Genomic DNA, 16,693 nt, shown 5'->3' on the forward strand with positions numbered 1-16,693 from the left:
AACTTCAGTAAACTTTTAAAACTAAATTATATTTCACTGTCTCACCGACAGAGCGCGCTGTCCAAAACTGCATATAAATGATGTCTCCAACAAACGTGACCAAACTTTAAAAAATCAACTCCAAAGGCCATTAGGACTTGAAAGAAATAAAATAAGATAGGTACTTAGGACCCAGAAAAAAATATTAAATTTACTTCCATACTTCACTCCGTATTTACATCGCACGGTAATCAAATATGCGGCCTTTAGTGCGTCCTTAGCAAACTCAGTGGCAACCAGGTCATATAGTTATCATGTTAGATAAAATTACCATAATGTGATATAAGCATTCAATCGAAGCGTTTTATTACGCTTCACCGATAAAGCCTGCGGATAGGTAATCTGTTTAACTGAATAACAACTGAATACACACGTTACTAGAAAAATAGAAAGATAAAAACTATACGTAAATGTGATTTTATGGTGACGTAATCTCGACATCTTTATTTAGGTAGAATGTAATTAGGGGTTTCTGTCTCCTGAGACGGTGACGGTCTACTTTAATACCACAGTAAAATTATTACCCCGAACACCTAAAGCCATATTATGTATTACGGTGTAAAGGCCGTATGGCGGATTTGCATAAGTTTCCTAAAGTATAGTCCCGTGGGATCCATATGAACTCTAATTAATTAATCATTTTAAAATAATATTGAGGGCAAAGGGTTAACCTGTCCTGGAAGCTATGTAACGGGTCCAAAATGCCGTTACATTCAAATTAAGATAAACTGTCATAGTTCTACTAGTTTCTAATAATGAGGAGAGTCCGTGTGTGGTACGTTCCAGAATTGTGCATAAAGAGAATGCCGCTCGTTTCCAGGGGCGAATAGGGATTCTGTGGTCCGGGAGCACGCGACCAGCGCTAAGGGACATGGGGGCAGTCACGCACGCTCATGATGCAGCGATAGCAGCCTGATGAGAGACCAGCGCGCATGTGCCGAGGAGCTTTATGTAACCGCGGGCCGTTCTGAAGCCGAGCGCGATCCATGGTCTAACGTCCGTTAGGAAACTTTACTCATTCATCTTTTCCCTAAAAGCGGGGTGCGGGGTCCGGGCCGCGCTGCGCTACGCCGCGCGTGTTACATAACCGTGGCGGAGGGCGACGCCGATTCCAAGTCGAGCCGCCCTGGAGCGCGGACCTGCCTGTCGCGCACACGAGCTCGCACCCTCGCCGCATTCGCTCCACTCCGAGCGCGCGCGAGTTGTCCGCCGACCGCGTTGCCTCCCGCCGACCCGCGCTACCGACCTCCTACCGTTATCTTTGTTCTTAACACTTTTCGAGTCTAGATCTAAACTTTGATTCTCGGTTGTTGGCTTCTAACTTCCCGGCGAAGGCGGTAAGCCATTTGTTTACTTACAATAATTTGTTACTTGTTTATTTTTTTCATCAGCTCTGCTACACTCTATGTTATATAACATTTTCATATTGCTTTTGTTGCCATCATTTTTTTTTCATTAGATTTAGGATTTGCGGCTGGGCGATTTAATTGCCAATTATGGTAATGAAAAAATAACTGTGTTTTAAAGTGTTAAAATATTTTATTTTCCGCTATTGAACACCATCCGGCAGTTTTAAACATTTTAAAACTTTTTAAGACTACTCGACGTTCCTCCATATAAAAGAAATCAACGAGTTTTACGTTGCAAGTTAAAAGTAAAGTGCTTTATTTAAGTAGCCTGGCGAAAACACTTTGCCGCCTTTAGCTAAATGCGCAATTTTACGCACATTTGTATCCGAAATATACAATTTATCTTTTAAACATACTTTTTAAAGAGTTTTTATCGGGAGCAGTGAATTTTAGAGTGTTTTCATAAATATTTAGAAAAGTTATTGTTGATTCGTAGGTCTACGGAATTTCGTAGCGGTGTTATAAATTCGTAGAGGTCTAATAAAGCGGCTATCATTTTTGCGCGGCTCCACCATGGAGGCAGACTCGTGATTAATGCTCGGCCTGTATGCTCACTGATGTATCTACGACATATTATCCCGTAAAGGCAACAGTTATCGTTTGGGACCTACAAAGCGTATATTGTGTAGAGCCTCGTAGCAGCTACGACGACCACGGCGGGCTTATTCCTTGTTGTTAACTTGACTTAAAATTATGTTTTATACAATACTAAAAATAAAAGTACAGGAATTCTGATTATTATGGTCCTAATAATTTGAAAACAATATATTAAATTAAGTGAGAGTTTCGATCACAGAAAACGCGAACGTAGTTTATTAAAGCGATATTTCGTCTCCGTAATACAATTTAGGCAAATGTTATTCAGAATGCGTACCGTCAAGATCTCCATTTTATAAAACTTGATTGTAAACTTCGGAACATTCCGACCGTGTCGTGTTTTAATAGTAATAGGCAAAGGATTTTAATTCCGAGCACAGATGTTCAATTCGCGAGTGGAACTTTAAGCGATCAGAGACACCTGCATATGTACAATACTGAAGGAGATTAAATTCCTCTGTTATCCCAATTTCGTTCTTCATTAAGCAACGAAAACATGAGTACTTTTATATCGGCTTTGTAGTTAAAACGTTTAAAAGCTCCGCCGCCGTCGGCCGCGGCTTCTAACTGAAAATTAGCTGAAAGAATTCTCTCTCGCTGCGGAATGCTTTTATCAGTTACTATAAAAACTAGCTTTGCATTCTATTTCCTAATGCTTAATCTCAGTACAAAACGTGATGGAACGCTTTGCGTGGTCAACAAAACATTTTGAATAAAACGGGAATAATCGTGCATTGTTTGAATGGAAAAGGTCGAATGGTTAACGGTGAGTGAGATTAGGTACAGGTAGCATTTATGTTACCGCAAGCTAATCCTTCAAACAGTTAAATTGATGTGTGTATGTGCATGTGTGTTCAAATGACGCAAATAGAAGTAACTTGGAAATTTCATGAGTGAAATATTGTAGGTAAGGTTTGCCGATAAACATGCTTTTAGTTATCGGATGATATCTGATCAGTAATCGTAAGTGCAGTGCTCTGACGGTCGGTTATCACGAACCTTTTTAGTTTTTCGGATTGAACGTCATCGAATTTACGTTCCTTTGTTCTGCAATGCGCGTTTTAAGAGACATCACGTGTAAGAATAGTACAAACCCCGACGGCTTTATATTTATGTAAAGAAAATAAATCATTTTAAATCTTTTATATTTGCACCCGAATTAACCATTGTTTAGCTCAGGTCACATTTAACGCCACAGTCATCGTTATGACCGCCTATAATGTTGAATAAACATATTAAAAGGTTGAAATAAATGTTTCGGCTCATTTGCGAAAATACACTGAAACATTTACCCGTCCAAATAGGTTTCAGTTTAAGGAAATATTTTTGTATTTTATCTCCAGCCTTAAGTTGTTATATTTTATATTGTTCTTATGTCTTGGTCGAAAATTTTTTGATTTATTAGCAATCGTTATACCTAACATTTGCCTCGAGTCAAATGACAATATATTAAAATAATTTTATTGTGCATATGTAATTGTTTATTTAAATCATAGAAGGGCTTTGTTCTGCGAGTAGCTTATTGGTTAGGAATTCATCAGTTTAGAGTTTAATCGCATCAGTCAAATGGCTGAAACCACAGCTTACAGTTTGCAGTGGTACGGGACGGCAGCTTGCTTCAGTGCGGCCCGCAGCCCGACCACTGAACACGAAATGTACCGACGTACTCATATCGATATTATCTTTATTGTTTGTATATACGCCTCTGAATACTGAAAGCTCTTAGGCGATGATTTTAGGTCTAATGGTTTCTTTTATACATTGTCAAGTGTAAAATTCTGAGATAATTAGTTTTTTCCATTTTGCATTCTCTGAAATATAGAAATCTTTTTGAACTGAATTTATAAGTCGATTTCTTACTGGCGATTTACGAAAGTTTCTACTTAAAACACCTTGAAAGATCTCTGCGTTTTCTCAGTTCAGTTATTCTACTAGATTTATACAAAGTTCAGCACTCAATTTTCGCACAAACTGCATCAAACGCTATTTTAAAAATACTTGCGGTATAACCTAAAGCTCAAAGTAAAACAAATGGAAAGTGATTCTATTTTATACAAACAAGTTTGGGACCAAATAGTTACTCACGTCTTCACAAGATATATTCACTGTCCGCGTGGAGGGCGGAGGGGTCCAGCCTCGTAGCTGTGTGCTCTCCTCAAACTCCATCGTCTATGCTTCACTAAATAAACCAATTAATTCTGGCCGGTTTTGATTTCGGTGAAGTCAAATTAATGACAATCGATGATTCGGTGTACCAACATTTTCAATTACAAATTACACACCTTGTCTCTGCGTACTTAGACTATCAAGATGTAGCAAAGTGGAACGAAATTTAAGCACAGCACATGATTTTTCAGTGTTCAGCGTTCATTACTTCAACATTTTCATTTAGCGCTCGGCAGAATATTTGTGTAAATTGTTTGCTAAAGTTATGTAAGTAGATAATGTGTCATGTTTAAGTTTGTACATCGTGATATTGTCGGGGCCTAGTGTCGGTCGTGTACTCAAAGGCGGCGCATGAATATTACGGGTTTACGGCTGAGTAAACTGAGCTAGACGTTAGCGGTGACAGGGATACACGTGCGTGTGAATAACGCGAGATAGAAAAGTTTTAGTCTAATGAATATTTACGGTTAGAAGTTCTGAACGTCTCCGCGGAGGGCAGTAAATTGCATTCCCGTGGCGCCATCGTTACAGTAGATGGTATGAATAAACTAAAACTGGAACCGAGTGTTTAATACAAACAGGATAATATTGTGCGGGATTGCGATGTATCTTTGTGAGTTGTTGGATAGATTATTTATTGGAAAGAGAGAATTAAATTGTAGGGTTTGGTTGATGGTCGGTTCTGCAGCGTGAAGTACTCGAAGCTAGATCGTTCGGAAGCCGCGTCCGACTTGCCGCTGTTGGTTTAGGTCGGTTCGTGATTATTGCGACCCTCGCCGACGTAAACTCTCCTTTTCAAATTAAACCTTGATGTAAGATTCCAATTAAAATAACGTCAAGAGTTTCCTGTCTTTATTTAATCACTGACGGCTTTACATTATTAAGTACCTACATACTTGACACGTTCCGTATAGATGGATTCCTAAGTCGTTGTTGTTACTATTGTTCAGTAATTTTATCGGTTTTCCAGGGTATGCAGATCTGAACATGAATTAGTAATTGCATTTAGCTTAACCGTGTTTATTCATTTACGAACGCAAACATTCGCGTTTCAATTTAATTTTAACTACTTATTGGAAACCTATAGAAATAGCTAAACTGCTGATATTTAATTCACAGCACGTGAAATCACTTTTATTTATCAAAAAGCAACAGCGTCGGACTTTTATCCACTTCGTTATAACCGTTTCAGAAATATTTTTATTGAAACTGTATTTTTTTGCACAACTATTTTAGATCTTATGCAATATACGAATACTGAGGAATGCAACGTTCAATCGTTGGTACAAATTGTCTTCCCATTTCAATATTAATTGGAGAGATAGCCTTGACCGATACAGAGTCAGTTCCGCAGTACTACACAATTAGAAGAGCCTCTATCAAGATTGTGTTTTTAATAAGCGGGGAGGAAATATAGCCTCCTTTTATAAGCCCTACTTATTTATACTATGACATTGAACATTTGCGATTAAGGACGGATGTTTGTTATAGTTAGGTACGCATATTTAATAAGATTGACGTAAACTTAGAGATATATTTCATGAGCTATCAGAGATTATTGAGTGAATTAACATTATGTTTCACTCGTGTCAGTGTTAAACAACGAAAACAATGCAGGTAAACCTACGAGACTCTGCTGTTTCCACATTTCAACATGGAGAGTCAAAACTTAAACCAAGTAAAGCAAAACAAGTGGGTCAGATTCGCGGTGTCAAGTTTAAAATGTGTAAAATGTTCAGCGGTTTCGGCGGAATGCTTTTACTGCAACTAACAGGAAGTTGCATTTACCACAAACCGGATCTTGTATTAGCCGCCTACTCACTGTGCACAGTTTATAATAAAGTACGGGCTTTATCCGGCTAAATGTATTCCCTAATATCCGTAGTACGTTGTGGATGACAGCCGGTGATAGCCACGTCGGGCAAAATATGGATATTACTGAACACCGCATTTCGACGAAACTATTTCTAAAGCAACTAACTGATATGGAAATTGAAAATGCAATATAGACTCAATAGTTTTTATCTCTTAAACTAAAATGAGAAGATTTTTAATTTAATAAACTTTCGCTCGAGCCGGGATAGAGTAAACCCTTTGCTTACCGAGTTTTATCGCTAGTGTTACAGTTTCACCTTAGATCCTAGAGCGGGGTTGTCTAATAAGATGAAGCATTACCGGATTAAGTAAAGCTGAGCTGACTGTAGAGGGTCCAAAGGTTACAAGTATTTCAACCTATCTTTCTTTTAAGATCAAAACACTATTAGAACTTTGAAAGATTTCACCGTTTTGAACGGATAGGACTCAGGTACGGTTTATGGACCGATGAGAATTTTCTTTTGAGAAAATCTAAGCAATAAATATTTAGGGATGTTTAGTGATCGCTCAGCATTGTATTTGTTCATGTAATGTCGTTCGGTAGCCATCCATCGTGGTAATGGAAGCTCGATATGAATAGGCCTTAATTTATAGCGACCAGGGGGAAGGGGGGACACTGGTGGTTTTGCAGAATCATTATAATATGACGATTTTAAGCCTATTGAAGTGTGCTGAACCTGCCTCAGAAAAAACAACAATTTCAAAATATAGAGCACAATCTTTGTCTTAAAATTTATTAACTTTTTACTCTTTAAACGCAAGTTAGGTATAAGTTACTTGTATTCTAGGTAACGGGTCTTTTGAAATCGTTTAAGCGAGACAACACTATTCCACGCATAGTGGCAGCTCGTTCATACACCGCAATGATTGTCTTATGTCCAGACTCTTCATAAATTTTATATTTTATTACAACATCTGACGTCGTGTTAGTGTATCGGGCGAACCTAAAAATTCCGTAGCAATAAGTACGGTCAGTTACAATTTGATAACCTTTTGAGGTTATCTATTTCTACTTGACAACAGTTATATAGAACTAGGTTTGGTTTTATATGAACTCCTTAAATACGGCGCTACTATTATCTAATGAATAACTATTTGTTTTCTCAGTAGGAAAAAAGTGTAAGCAATTTTTGAATAAAACATTTTTTTATTTAAATTGTTGATAAACTGGAACCTTTTAAACGGGGTTATCGTTTCGTTTTCGACTGTAGCAATGAGACGTGCATTTACACACCTTTAAAAAATCTCACGTGTGCTGATACCCTCTATTGCACTGTTTATTGTTTTTAACATTAACATTAGGAGACTAATAAATTAAATTCGTAAACTTGACCTTAAATTCGTAAACTTGTGGTAGCGAAAATGATTATTGTCATCTTAATTTCATAAGACGTGGTAAATCGGTTGGAGTCAATGGGTATTCAGTGACGTCATTTCCTATTGTATTAAACGAATTTATCCCGAAGATTTATCGCTCACCCTTCCACCCACGCCTGTTTCTAATACAAAGGTAACTTCTGCTTATTCAGAAATTTACTCTAAAAAGTTAACATACAAATGGTCTATAAATTTTTATCTTTTCGATGCCCTTTAGCATAAAACGACTCACACAAAATGCATGGATGCCGTATAATTTGATAACCGAACGTGTTTCAAGCTTCCTTTATTCCTCTCGTTACTTTTATTTGTTTATATCTCTTTATAACCGGCAAATAGATTTTTCAGGGTGCATTCTCTGAAGATCTAAGCGGTTCTTTTGCAAACATTTTATCGCGTTTTTTTTCTGTCTAAGACCAATTTTCTGTCTAAAAGAACTGAAGAGGTGTTTTCTGTCGACATTTTGTATACTACAGATATTATTTATGAATTAATGTGCTTATCAATGGTAATAACTTACAGTATATTATTAAAACAATCTATAATTAGATCGAATGTTGTTTACGCACAAGTTGTGAGTTTGATAGCGTTGTCGCACACACGTGTCTAACTAATACGGGGAATAGAATAAAAGTTTGAAGAATAAGTGCACATTAAATCTATATCTAGTATATCTACTAATATATACAGCTGAAGAGTTTGTTTGTTTGTTTGAACGCACTAATCTCAGGAACTACTGGTCCAAATTGAAAAATTACTTTTGTGTTGAATATACCATTAATCGAGGAAGGCTTTAGGCTATAAACCATCACGCTGCAACTAATAGATGTGAAGATACAATGTAAAATGTGAAAAAATCAGGATGGGTATAAATCGTAACTTATATCTTCTTCTAACAGGGCAACAGCTAGTAAATAAATAAATGCAGACAACATCACATACATTATTTTGAACCCAATGTAAGGCGGTAAAGCACTTGTGGTATGGAATTCAGATACAACGAAGGTACCACAAACACCCAGACCTGAGACAATGTCGAAATGTAAATTTTACATTGATCCGACCGGGGATAGAACGCGGGACCTCAGAGCTAGCGACACCTTGAAACAAAGCGTACGTCACTCGACCACGGAGGTTGTCATTAAATTCAATTATGAATTTGTGTTAGAGGGTTCTTAAAGGCTGCAAATAGTACCCTAGTGTAGTGTAGTACAGTATAGTTCGCGTTGACATGTCGCAGCTGTGGCGTTGACAGGTATTCTCAGACTCATCGCGACATTACTGTAAGTACATAGTTGATTTGCGGAAATTAATACCTTGTGTTTTTAAATTCACTTTGATGATAAAAATGCGCGGTGTTTAATGTAATGCAGTGTTATATTAAAAAGAATACAGGGCAGAAGTTGCGTACAAACTGTGAGTGATAGAAAGTATCGTATTTATAAATGTCGTTCAGTTATATTTTTAACTTGACGGTCTGAGATGTTCATGTGGTGAGGTGTGCATTGTATATTTTTGATCAAATAAAACTTTGAAATTAATTGATATATTTATTTTGATTTAAAATCAAATCTTGAATTAATTTTAATTGTGTAAGCTGAGGTGACTTGTAATTGAATGTACATGAAGTGCTAGTTTTATTTTCAAATGCTTCCTGGAGAATTATGTTATCATGCATTAGTTGTTCAGAAATTCTACAGACTAAATAAATAAATCATGCTGTCATTGATTAGAGAAAGATAAGTCTTCAGCAACACACTAACACGTTAATATTAGTCTTTGTTCCACGAATCCACATATACAACCTACTTTAGAAACCGCAGTACGTAAAACAAAACCACATATTTCAAGTAAATACAACAAACACAATAACAAAGAACAATAAAAAACAAAAGAATAAATCTGTTTAAGGGCCAGCTCTATCGGTTTTCTTTCTTTCATGAACGTTGTAAGACGACTTAAAGACTTCGCCTTAACAGGCAATTAGTTTAGACTAGAATTCATTTTAAACTCGTCAAACTTGTAATTACATTTTTCTCTTAAGAAAATTGTGCAATCTGTTTTATTTGTTGTGCAGCATTTTACCATCAATGTCTTTAAGTATAGTGAAAAGTGTTTTTTTGCGATCGGTCTTTTTTTAACATCACCCTCCTATAGACCCTCTTTTAAGACCCGTTTGTTTGTTAGAAGTTCACTTTTCAGATTATTAAGTAGCTCGATTAATAAAACTGAAATACTATGCATAAATAAACAAATAAAAAGTTATTTTTCAATATTGTAGATGAATAATTTCTTAAAAAGATAAGATAATGATATAAAATTTTGAAAGAAAAGAATAGGCCGAAAATATTATGTCATTTCAATCAAAGAAAACTTTTTAGTACCACGAAATATCGTTAAACAATTAGGTATATCAATTAAATTAATATCGGTATTAATTAGTCTGCGCCTTGGTAATAGCCAGCCTAAGTGCCTTACTTCGCTGCGATGATGCACTTAACTTCACGCTCTATAATTATCTGTCCTGTGATATTAATAATCTAATAAATATCTCTGGCAATACGTTTTAAAAATTGTTAAGAAAAAAATAAAGTCGCAGCGCCGTAAATGTATCTTTTGAGGGTTGTAACACGCACGACGCACGTCTTACGGGGTCTTGTAGTATGATAAATAAACTCAATATTTTTATATACATAAATTACGTGTCACATTGTTTATCTGCGATGGACTCTTAAACTACTCCCTATTTCAATTAAATTTGCACACTGTATGCAGCTTGATAAAACTTGAACGACACGATAACTTACGTCTCAATTTATTTGCAATTTTATATTCTTGCAAAATATTCATCTACAACATACCCCCTATTTCCTAAGTCGCGGGCAACAGCTAGTATAATACATATTTTCCAATAAATCATATAAAATGTCGCTAGCTGGCTGGCTACAGGGCCGTGGAATTTCGCCATATTGCCTACTATTATAACACCACTGTAAAGATTTTCCTTTCAGTCTTATAAACTCGTCGATCTAAGTAGAGTTCATTTCGTTGGATATTAGCTACCAAGACCTACGGTAGACGATTGTTGGAGGTTAAACTTATCATTTTCTTGGCGAACGGCTCGGTGTTCGCAATATGAACCACACAAGGGGTCCCACGCCATTCTTAAGCGTAATCCTTTGCCAGACAGTGTGATCTTCATACAAATGTTTTAACAACGAAATCTTACCGCATTTATATATGAACATTTATTCCCACGTTTTACACTCACTTTCTTGCTTGTATGTTGTTCCGGTTGCATTATTGCAATTTAAGTTTAAGGCTCCCCCCGACAAGCTAGCAGACTGAAATTTCAGGGTAGCTTCAGACCCGATGACAATGCAATTTACAACAATAAAAACCGCTTGACCAATTTTGATAAAATTTGAATGGACACTTGAAATTGGGTTTATAGATTCTTTTAATCCATTTTTTTTCTTAGATTATATAAAAATAAATATTTTTGATGAAATTGAATACCTTCATCACGAACCTACTATTATCTAACTGAGAGATTGATCTCCACATATTTTTGGAATGCCAGCTCGTACATAAATGATAGAGTTGCTAATGAGTGGTTCGCTGTGTTTACATTATCCATTAATCACTATGGTACTTGTCACCGAATTTGCTGGATACAGTTGCTAGCTACTTAAACACATCAATATTTTATGGTAATAACGATGATAGTATTCACGGTTAATTCGATACATGATCAGTATTTCGATAGCTGAATATTTTACTATTTGAAACTAGTATTTATTGATAGCTCTCATGTGGTGAGGTAGGTGTTGAGTATGGATGTGAATAGAAATAGTGGAAGAGGACGACCAAGGAAACGATGGATGGACTGTGTGAAAGACCATATGGCTGAAAAGAATGTTTCTTGTGAGATGACGTCAGATAGGAAGGTATGGAAGAAGACATGATGCGCCCAAATAATAATTGGGATAAGGGCAGGGGAATGATGATGATTTATTGATAGCTCTATAATCGCACTGTTTGGAAACGAATAATTAAAATAATTTAAGTAGTTCTCTGTGATGCAATGGAGTTGTAATGCCCTTTTGTAGTGGTTTTCTGGTTGAGTAGGTGAATAACTCAGCGTTCTGATGACCGCAAACCAATTATTGTGGTTGCCCACCATCCTAAGTTTAGTTCTGTTGACGGACTGTCGAGATTTCGATGGGTCAGTACGCTTAATTTCTTTTATAGCGTATTTTTAATTTATAAATCTGCTAAATTGTGAATGATCGTCCAATTCTCCTTTCAGTATATGGATTTTATGCGATTGACATGTTAAACGTTTTATTTTTATTATTGTCCTTTTTTTAAGTACTAATGATATGTCTAAAAATGAAACGATAATGCATGCTAAAAATTCTTTAAAAAGAGATGTGCATTTTTTATCACAGATTCAATGGCAACTGTTGCAAACGAATCGAATAACTGCTTTTAATTATTCTTCCTCTAATTTAAAATCATTTTCTTTAAGGGTTGGGGGTAATGAAACCCAAGGTGCAGGTAGATGGTATCATGACGGCCTCTATCGCCGTAAGTGCGATGATTAAGGCATTATCTGCCGCAGATAGGCCGATGTAGCATTTTATCACGGAAGCCAATGTTCATCATTGACATTAATAGGCGGTTATGAATTATGACCAACTTACTCGAGAATTAGGAACGGTTAATCGATATCATGTGGATAGAACCGTGCTAGATAATATTAGCAAGATACTTATATGTGAACACTTGTTTTTGTCAACGAAATTTTTTGCAGAACACTGGTACCTGCCACGATTTATAAGTTAATACGATATCGTATTAAACTTAAAATGTTAGTATCTACACTGCAAAGAAAATTTTTCATTCAATTTTTTTTACGTATTGTTCAAATTGAGTTAGTCGTAGAAACGTAAAGGATACAAAATGTATGTGTGAACGTATATAGACATTATAAAAAAAATCTTTTAGTTATTACGTTTTACCAGTCGTAAAACCAGGGCTAGCTCTAAAAATCCTGATAGGAAATAAATTATAAATTATTAAAAATTAACCTTAATGTCCATTAATTGCTATCTTGTGAGACCTAGGTATTGAATATTTAATAAAGTCTGCTGCAATCAATATTAATTACTTATATTCCGATTCTAATCGATAAAATTCCGTTCCGATTCCTCGGTTTATTAAGGCTAAACCTATTTCATGCATATTTTATGCGGCGATGCATAACCGACTAAATACCTACGCTGTAATAATTATTTGGCGTTCAGGTAAAACCGTTAAAATGTAGCTTAGTTTGAAAATTGTGGAGGCAACTACATTAATTTTATAATACAAAAACTATTAATGTAGTTTATTTTATCTGCAATAGAGAAAATAGATCCACACGTAGACAATTTAAAAGACTTATGTTGTGGTTGTCCCAAAAATTACTTATCAAACCTATATTTGGTTTTGGTTTAATTCTATAACCCGCGTTGCTCACTGTGAATTGCCTAAGTATGCCAACGATACCCCGTACGATAACACGGCAAGATATTAAAGAAAGACACAAATAGGCTACATACACAAAGCTTAAAGACATGTTCTCCACTTTTCAGAACATTTTAATGGAATCGAATAAAATGATGATTTGTTCTAAGAAACACAATTCATTGATCATAATTCCATACACCTGAAGTTTTCTAAGTATTTTCTAGTTATATGTAACAGTTTTATCTGAACGATCGTAGAGAACGTACCAACAGTCGGTCTGACAATTACATCTATATTTTTATTGTGTTTGAAATAATGATATAAGAAAGTTGTTTTCGCGATGCCAGAGAAACGATAAATAATGTTCACGTCACGCACGAAGCACGGCCAGTAAGTTATTCCTTAATGTCATGATAAAAGTTAGGCCGATAAAAATATAGTCCTAACTTCTAGATAATGGGAGTAAACATTCTATTCTATACGCAACGACATTTTTAGCGCTTCGGAATCAAATTAGGTTGTTTTACTGTGTAGTATTCTTGTTTTGTGTTCGCAATAGGGCTTGTGCTCTCGTAGGCTCGGGGGGCATGTAAGGGAGGTCCACAATAACAAACAGACTTGCATACAAATCACCACATTATGTAAGATGTCGGTGTTCTCCGCCAAGACGTATTGAAGCCGACCTGCCTCAGAAATACGCGTATTTTTTTGCGACTAGCATCGCCCAAATGGGTTCTTTGTTTGCCGATCTAGGGATTTGAGTTTCTCAGCGGGCTACCTAGCCGAATAAGGTTGTTCGAATTAAATGTCTTTCTTCTTTGTTATTTCTTTCAATGCTTTTTCTGTTGTGTTAATAATGAAGTTACGAATAACATGTTATTTTGTAGTATAAAATTTTGCGATAATTTTATGTCGTAATTAGTAATAACATTATTCAGATCAGGGTCACTTGAGTGGGCGAACTGATTTTGTGAAACAGGTGCATTCAGGGGCTGGATAAACATTTGCCTTTCAGAGCTAAAACTAAAATAGCTCACTCTGTGTTGGAAAAACAATGCGAGGACAAGCGTCATGCATTTGTTTTACATGAGGAATTTATTTCCAGGAATGTCAAGTTCGTTAGGTGTGTGGGTGGCTTTGAATTTATTAGTTGTAAGCCGGAATTATGAGAAGCGTGATTAGTGATATAGCTGTGTTTGCTTGCGTCGGTTTCATCTATTGTTTTCATCGAATCGATTTTCCGAACAAAACTGATACGGTATTAGTTTCAAGAATTTCTGTTTAATATATTTAAAGTTGAAATCTGACATTTCAACTTCAATGTAGAAAAAAAACCTTAATAAAATGAGAGGCAAAGGTAATAGTAGTAGCACGCATCATTACCAAACACGCGAAAATAAAAGTTTTGAGAATAAAACCTCCGGCATTATATCAAGACGTTTGACATTAATAACTGCAGGTTTTCACTTCGCGACATGATACATATGATATACGTAGCCGACATCGGAATTCCTCGCAAATTGTCGGAAAGCTTAGAATGATACTTTTGAACTCGGTAAGTTTGTGGACCTCAATTAGGAGATAGGTACAGACTATGGTGAAGTGCACAGTGTAGAGTACTGATGTGCCTCGTATTAAGATTGTAGTTCAAATGTACAAATATTCTTTGTAGAGATTTAACCTGCACAGTGGCAATTGACCATCAAAGTTCGGGCAAGAGAGTAAATAAAACTAATGAACGGAAAATTCTCTTTTTAAGCTCTCAAAACTTAACTTAAAAACACCTGTCGTTCTCGTATTGAGTTATTGTCGCTCACAGATTGCATGTCATTTTCCACGAAGTTGGATGTAAGTTCATCTGTCATACCAAGGCTCCCAGTACCTGAAATAATGATACTCGTTTAATATTGCTTAAATTTTGTGTGCACATAATCCGTGTATGCGGGACGTGCACCCGAGCCCGCTCATGAATTACTAGTAAATCATGGCTCGGCGGTGGCACATGCCCGGGGTATGAAATTGCAATGATTACCCCCTCCAATTTTTCATTTTCCCAATACATAAAAATTGTTATACATTTCCCGTAGGCAATTTCGTTGAGCTTTTTATTTGACTACTGGATTGAGTTTGGGGCCGCGTGTTTAAAAGACGGTTATAAATTTTCATGAATTGTTTATTTTGGAAGATGATAATTTTCATTCATTTAAATTTCTAGAAAAGACCGTTGCCAATGACTTTTGAGCAACAACAAAAAACATTGTAAATACTTGAATAGGAAGGTAAATGGTAGTTTAATAGGTTGTGCATAACTTCTCCTAAGTTGACGACTGTTGACCTAATCGTTAGTTAAACGTCTTTTGAAAACGTCACCTAAACGTACAAATTCACATGTGGCGTGCGCTTTAATGACGCTTTGAGGGTGTGGGAACCTAAAACCGTTTAGTAATTGTACAAAAAATTCAAATTAACAAGAATTCTACTTTTTATTTACCGAGACGTTTTTAGCCAAGCCATTCGTAAATATTTGAACTTGAGTACTTTGTCATCAGAAAAAAGGCTAAAACGGAAGGGGAATTTTACAATGTAGAAGTCATTAGGTTTGAAGCGACGAAAAGAGATTGAAAGTTGAAATAAAAGTGAAGTAAGGGGAGCATCTCCGGCGTGTGCGGGCCCGCCGCGCAGATGGGCAAGAGGTCGGTCGAGTCACGGCCTAATTACACGGGCCATGACGCCTCCGAACCTCCCTTGTTCCCCGTATATCCCCGAAGGCCTGCCCTATCGTTATCTAAATCTTCTATGCCTTTATCATTCTCCTTTGTACCGGATCTAAAACAATTTATTTCTATTTTTATTTGAAACACAATATGAAACCTCCGAGATAAGTGCGTTCGTGTTCCACAATTTAAAGGTATTTCTCAAGAGGGTCCCGAAACAATAGCAGCGTCTAAATCATAACCCTAAATCAGTGTTTAATTAAGAAAAATGATTAAGGATTGTTTTCGTTCCCGAAGGATTGCGAAAATAAGGATTCTGCATTCTTTACAGTATTCGTAAACAATTTTATTGAAAAAGAACGGAATTTTATGAATAAAGAGTGTTGTAATTTACTTCTTTCATATTTATAGTTTGAAATACTTTTCCTCACAGCTCGATTGCTCAATTTCATCCTCATTTTTAAAATATGCTTATCGCTAACACAGCTTTCAAGTAACTATATACAAGTTCCCCTGTCAATAACAATAACGCAACTAATATTTCATGCTCGTAATAACAGGAGAATTGAATACCATTCGTATGAATTCTTTATTACTTTAGACTAGAAACGCTGCCTGCATGCAATTAAAATAGATACATAATTACCTTGAAGTAATAGCACGTTCGTAATAAATCATATTTATGAATGCAATTGCGTCTGAAAATGACTTAGTGCAGTCAACCCCTTTAATAACATATTATCATAATGAAGCGGGTGCCGTGTTTACAGACTATTAGTGCGGAGACAGTTATAAAGTTATTTGGTACTTGCAAACATTTTCGGCTGCTCTTTTGGAACCATCGTTTGATTAAAACCTTCATGAATTATTTGATGAAAATAGACGGTCAAATACGCTGGGCGCACATTTAAAGAAATCGTGAAATATAGAGAGGTCTGGAAGAGAAAGGGAGAGGTGTTTATCCAGCTGTGAGATTTAAAACGAGCTATATAAGAAAAA

The 16,693-nt window shown here is 36.1% G+C and overlaps 1 protein-coding gene across 2 annotated transcripts in view; it reads left to right on the forward strand.

The window, feature by feature from the left end:
- Window positions 1–398: 398 nt before the first annotated feature.
- The window catches only part of LOC113494039 (frequenin-1), a 178,569-nt gene continuing 162,274 nt past the window's right edge, over window positions 399–16,693 (forward strand). For both annotated transcript variants that reach the window (XM_026872164.1, XM_026872165.1), the window contains exon 1: window positions 399–1,376. The gene's annotated coding sequence lies outside the window, so the exon portion shown is untranslated. The remainder of the gene's footprint in view (window positions 1,377–16,693) is intronic.

This window comes from Trichoplusia ni, chromosome 5, assembly GCF_003590095.1.
Source record: "Trichoplusia ni isolate ovarian cell line Hi5 chromosome 5, tn1, whole genome shotgun sequence".
Taxonomy (NCBI): Eukaryota; Metazoa; Arthropoda; class Insecta; order Lepidoptera; family Noctuidae; genus Trichoplusia; species Trichoplusia ni.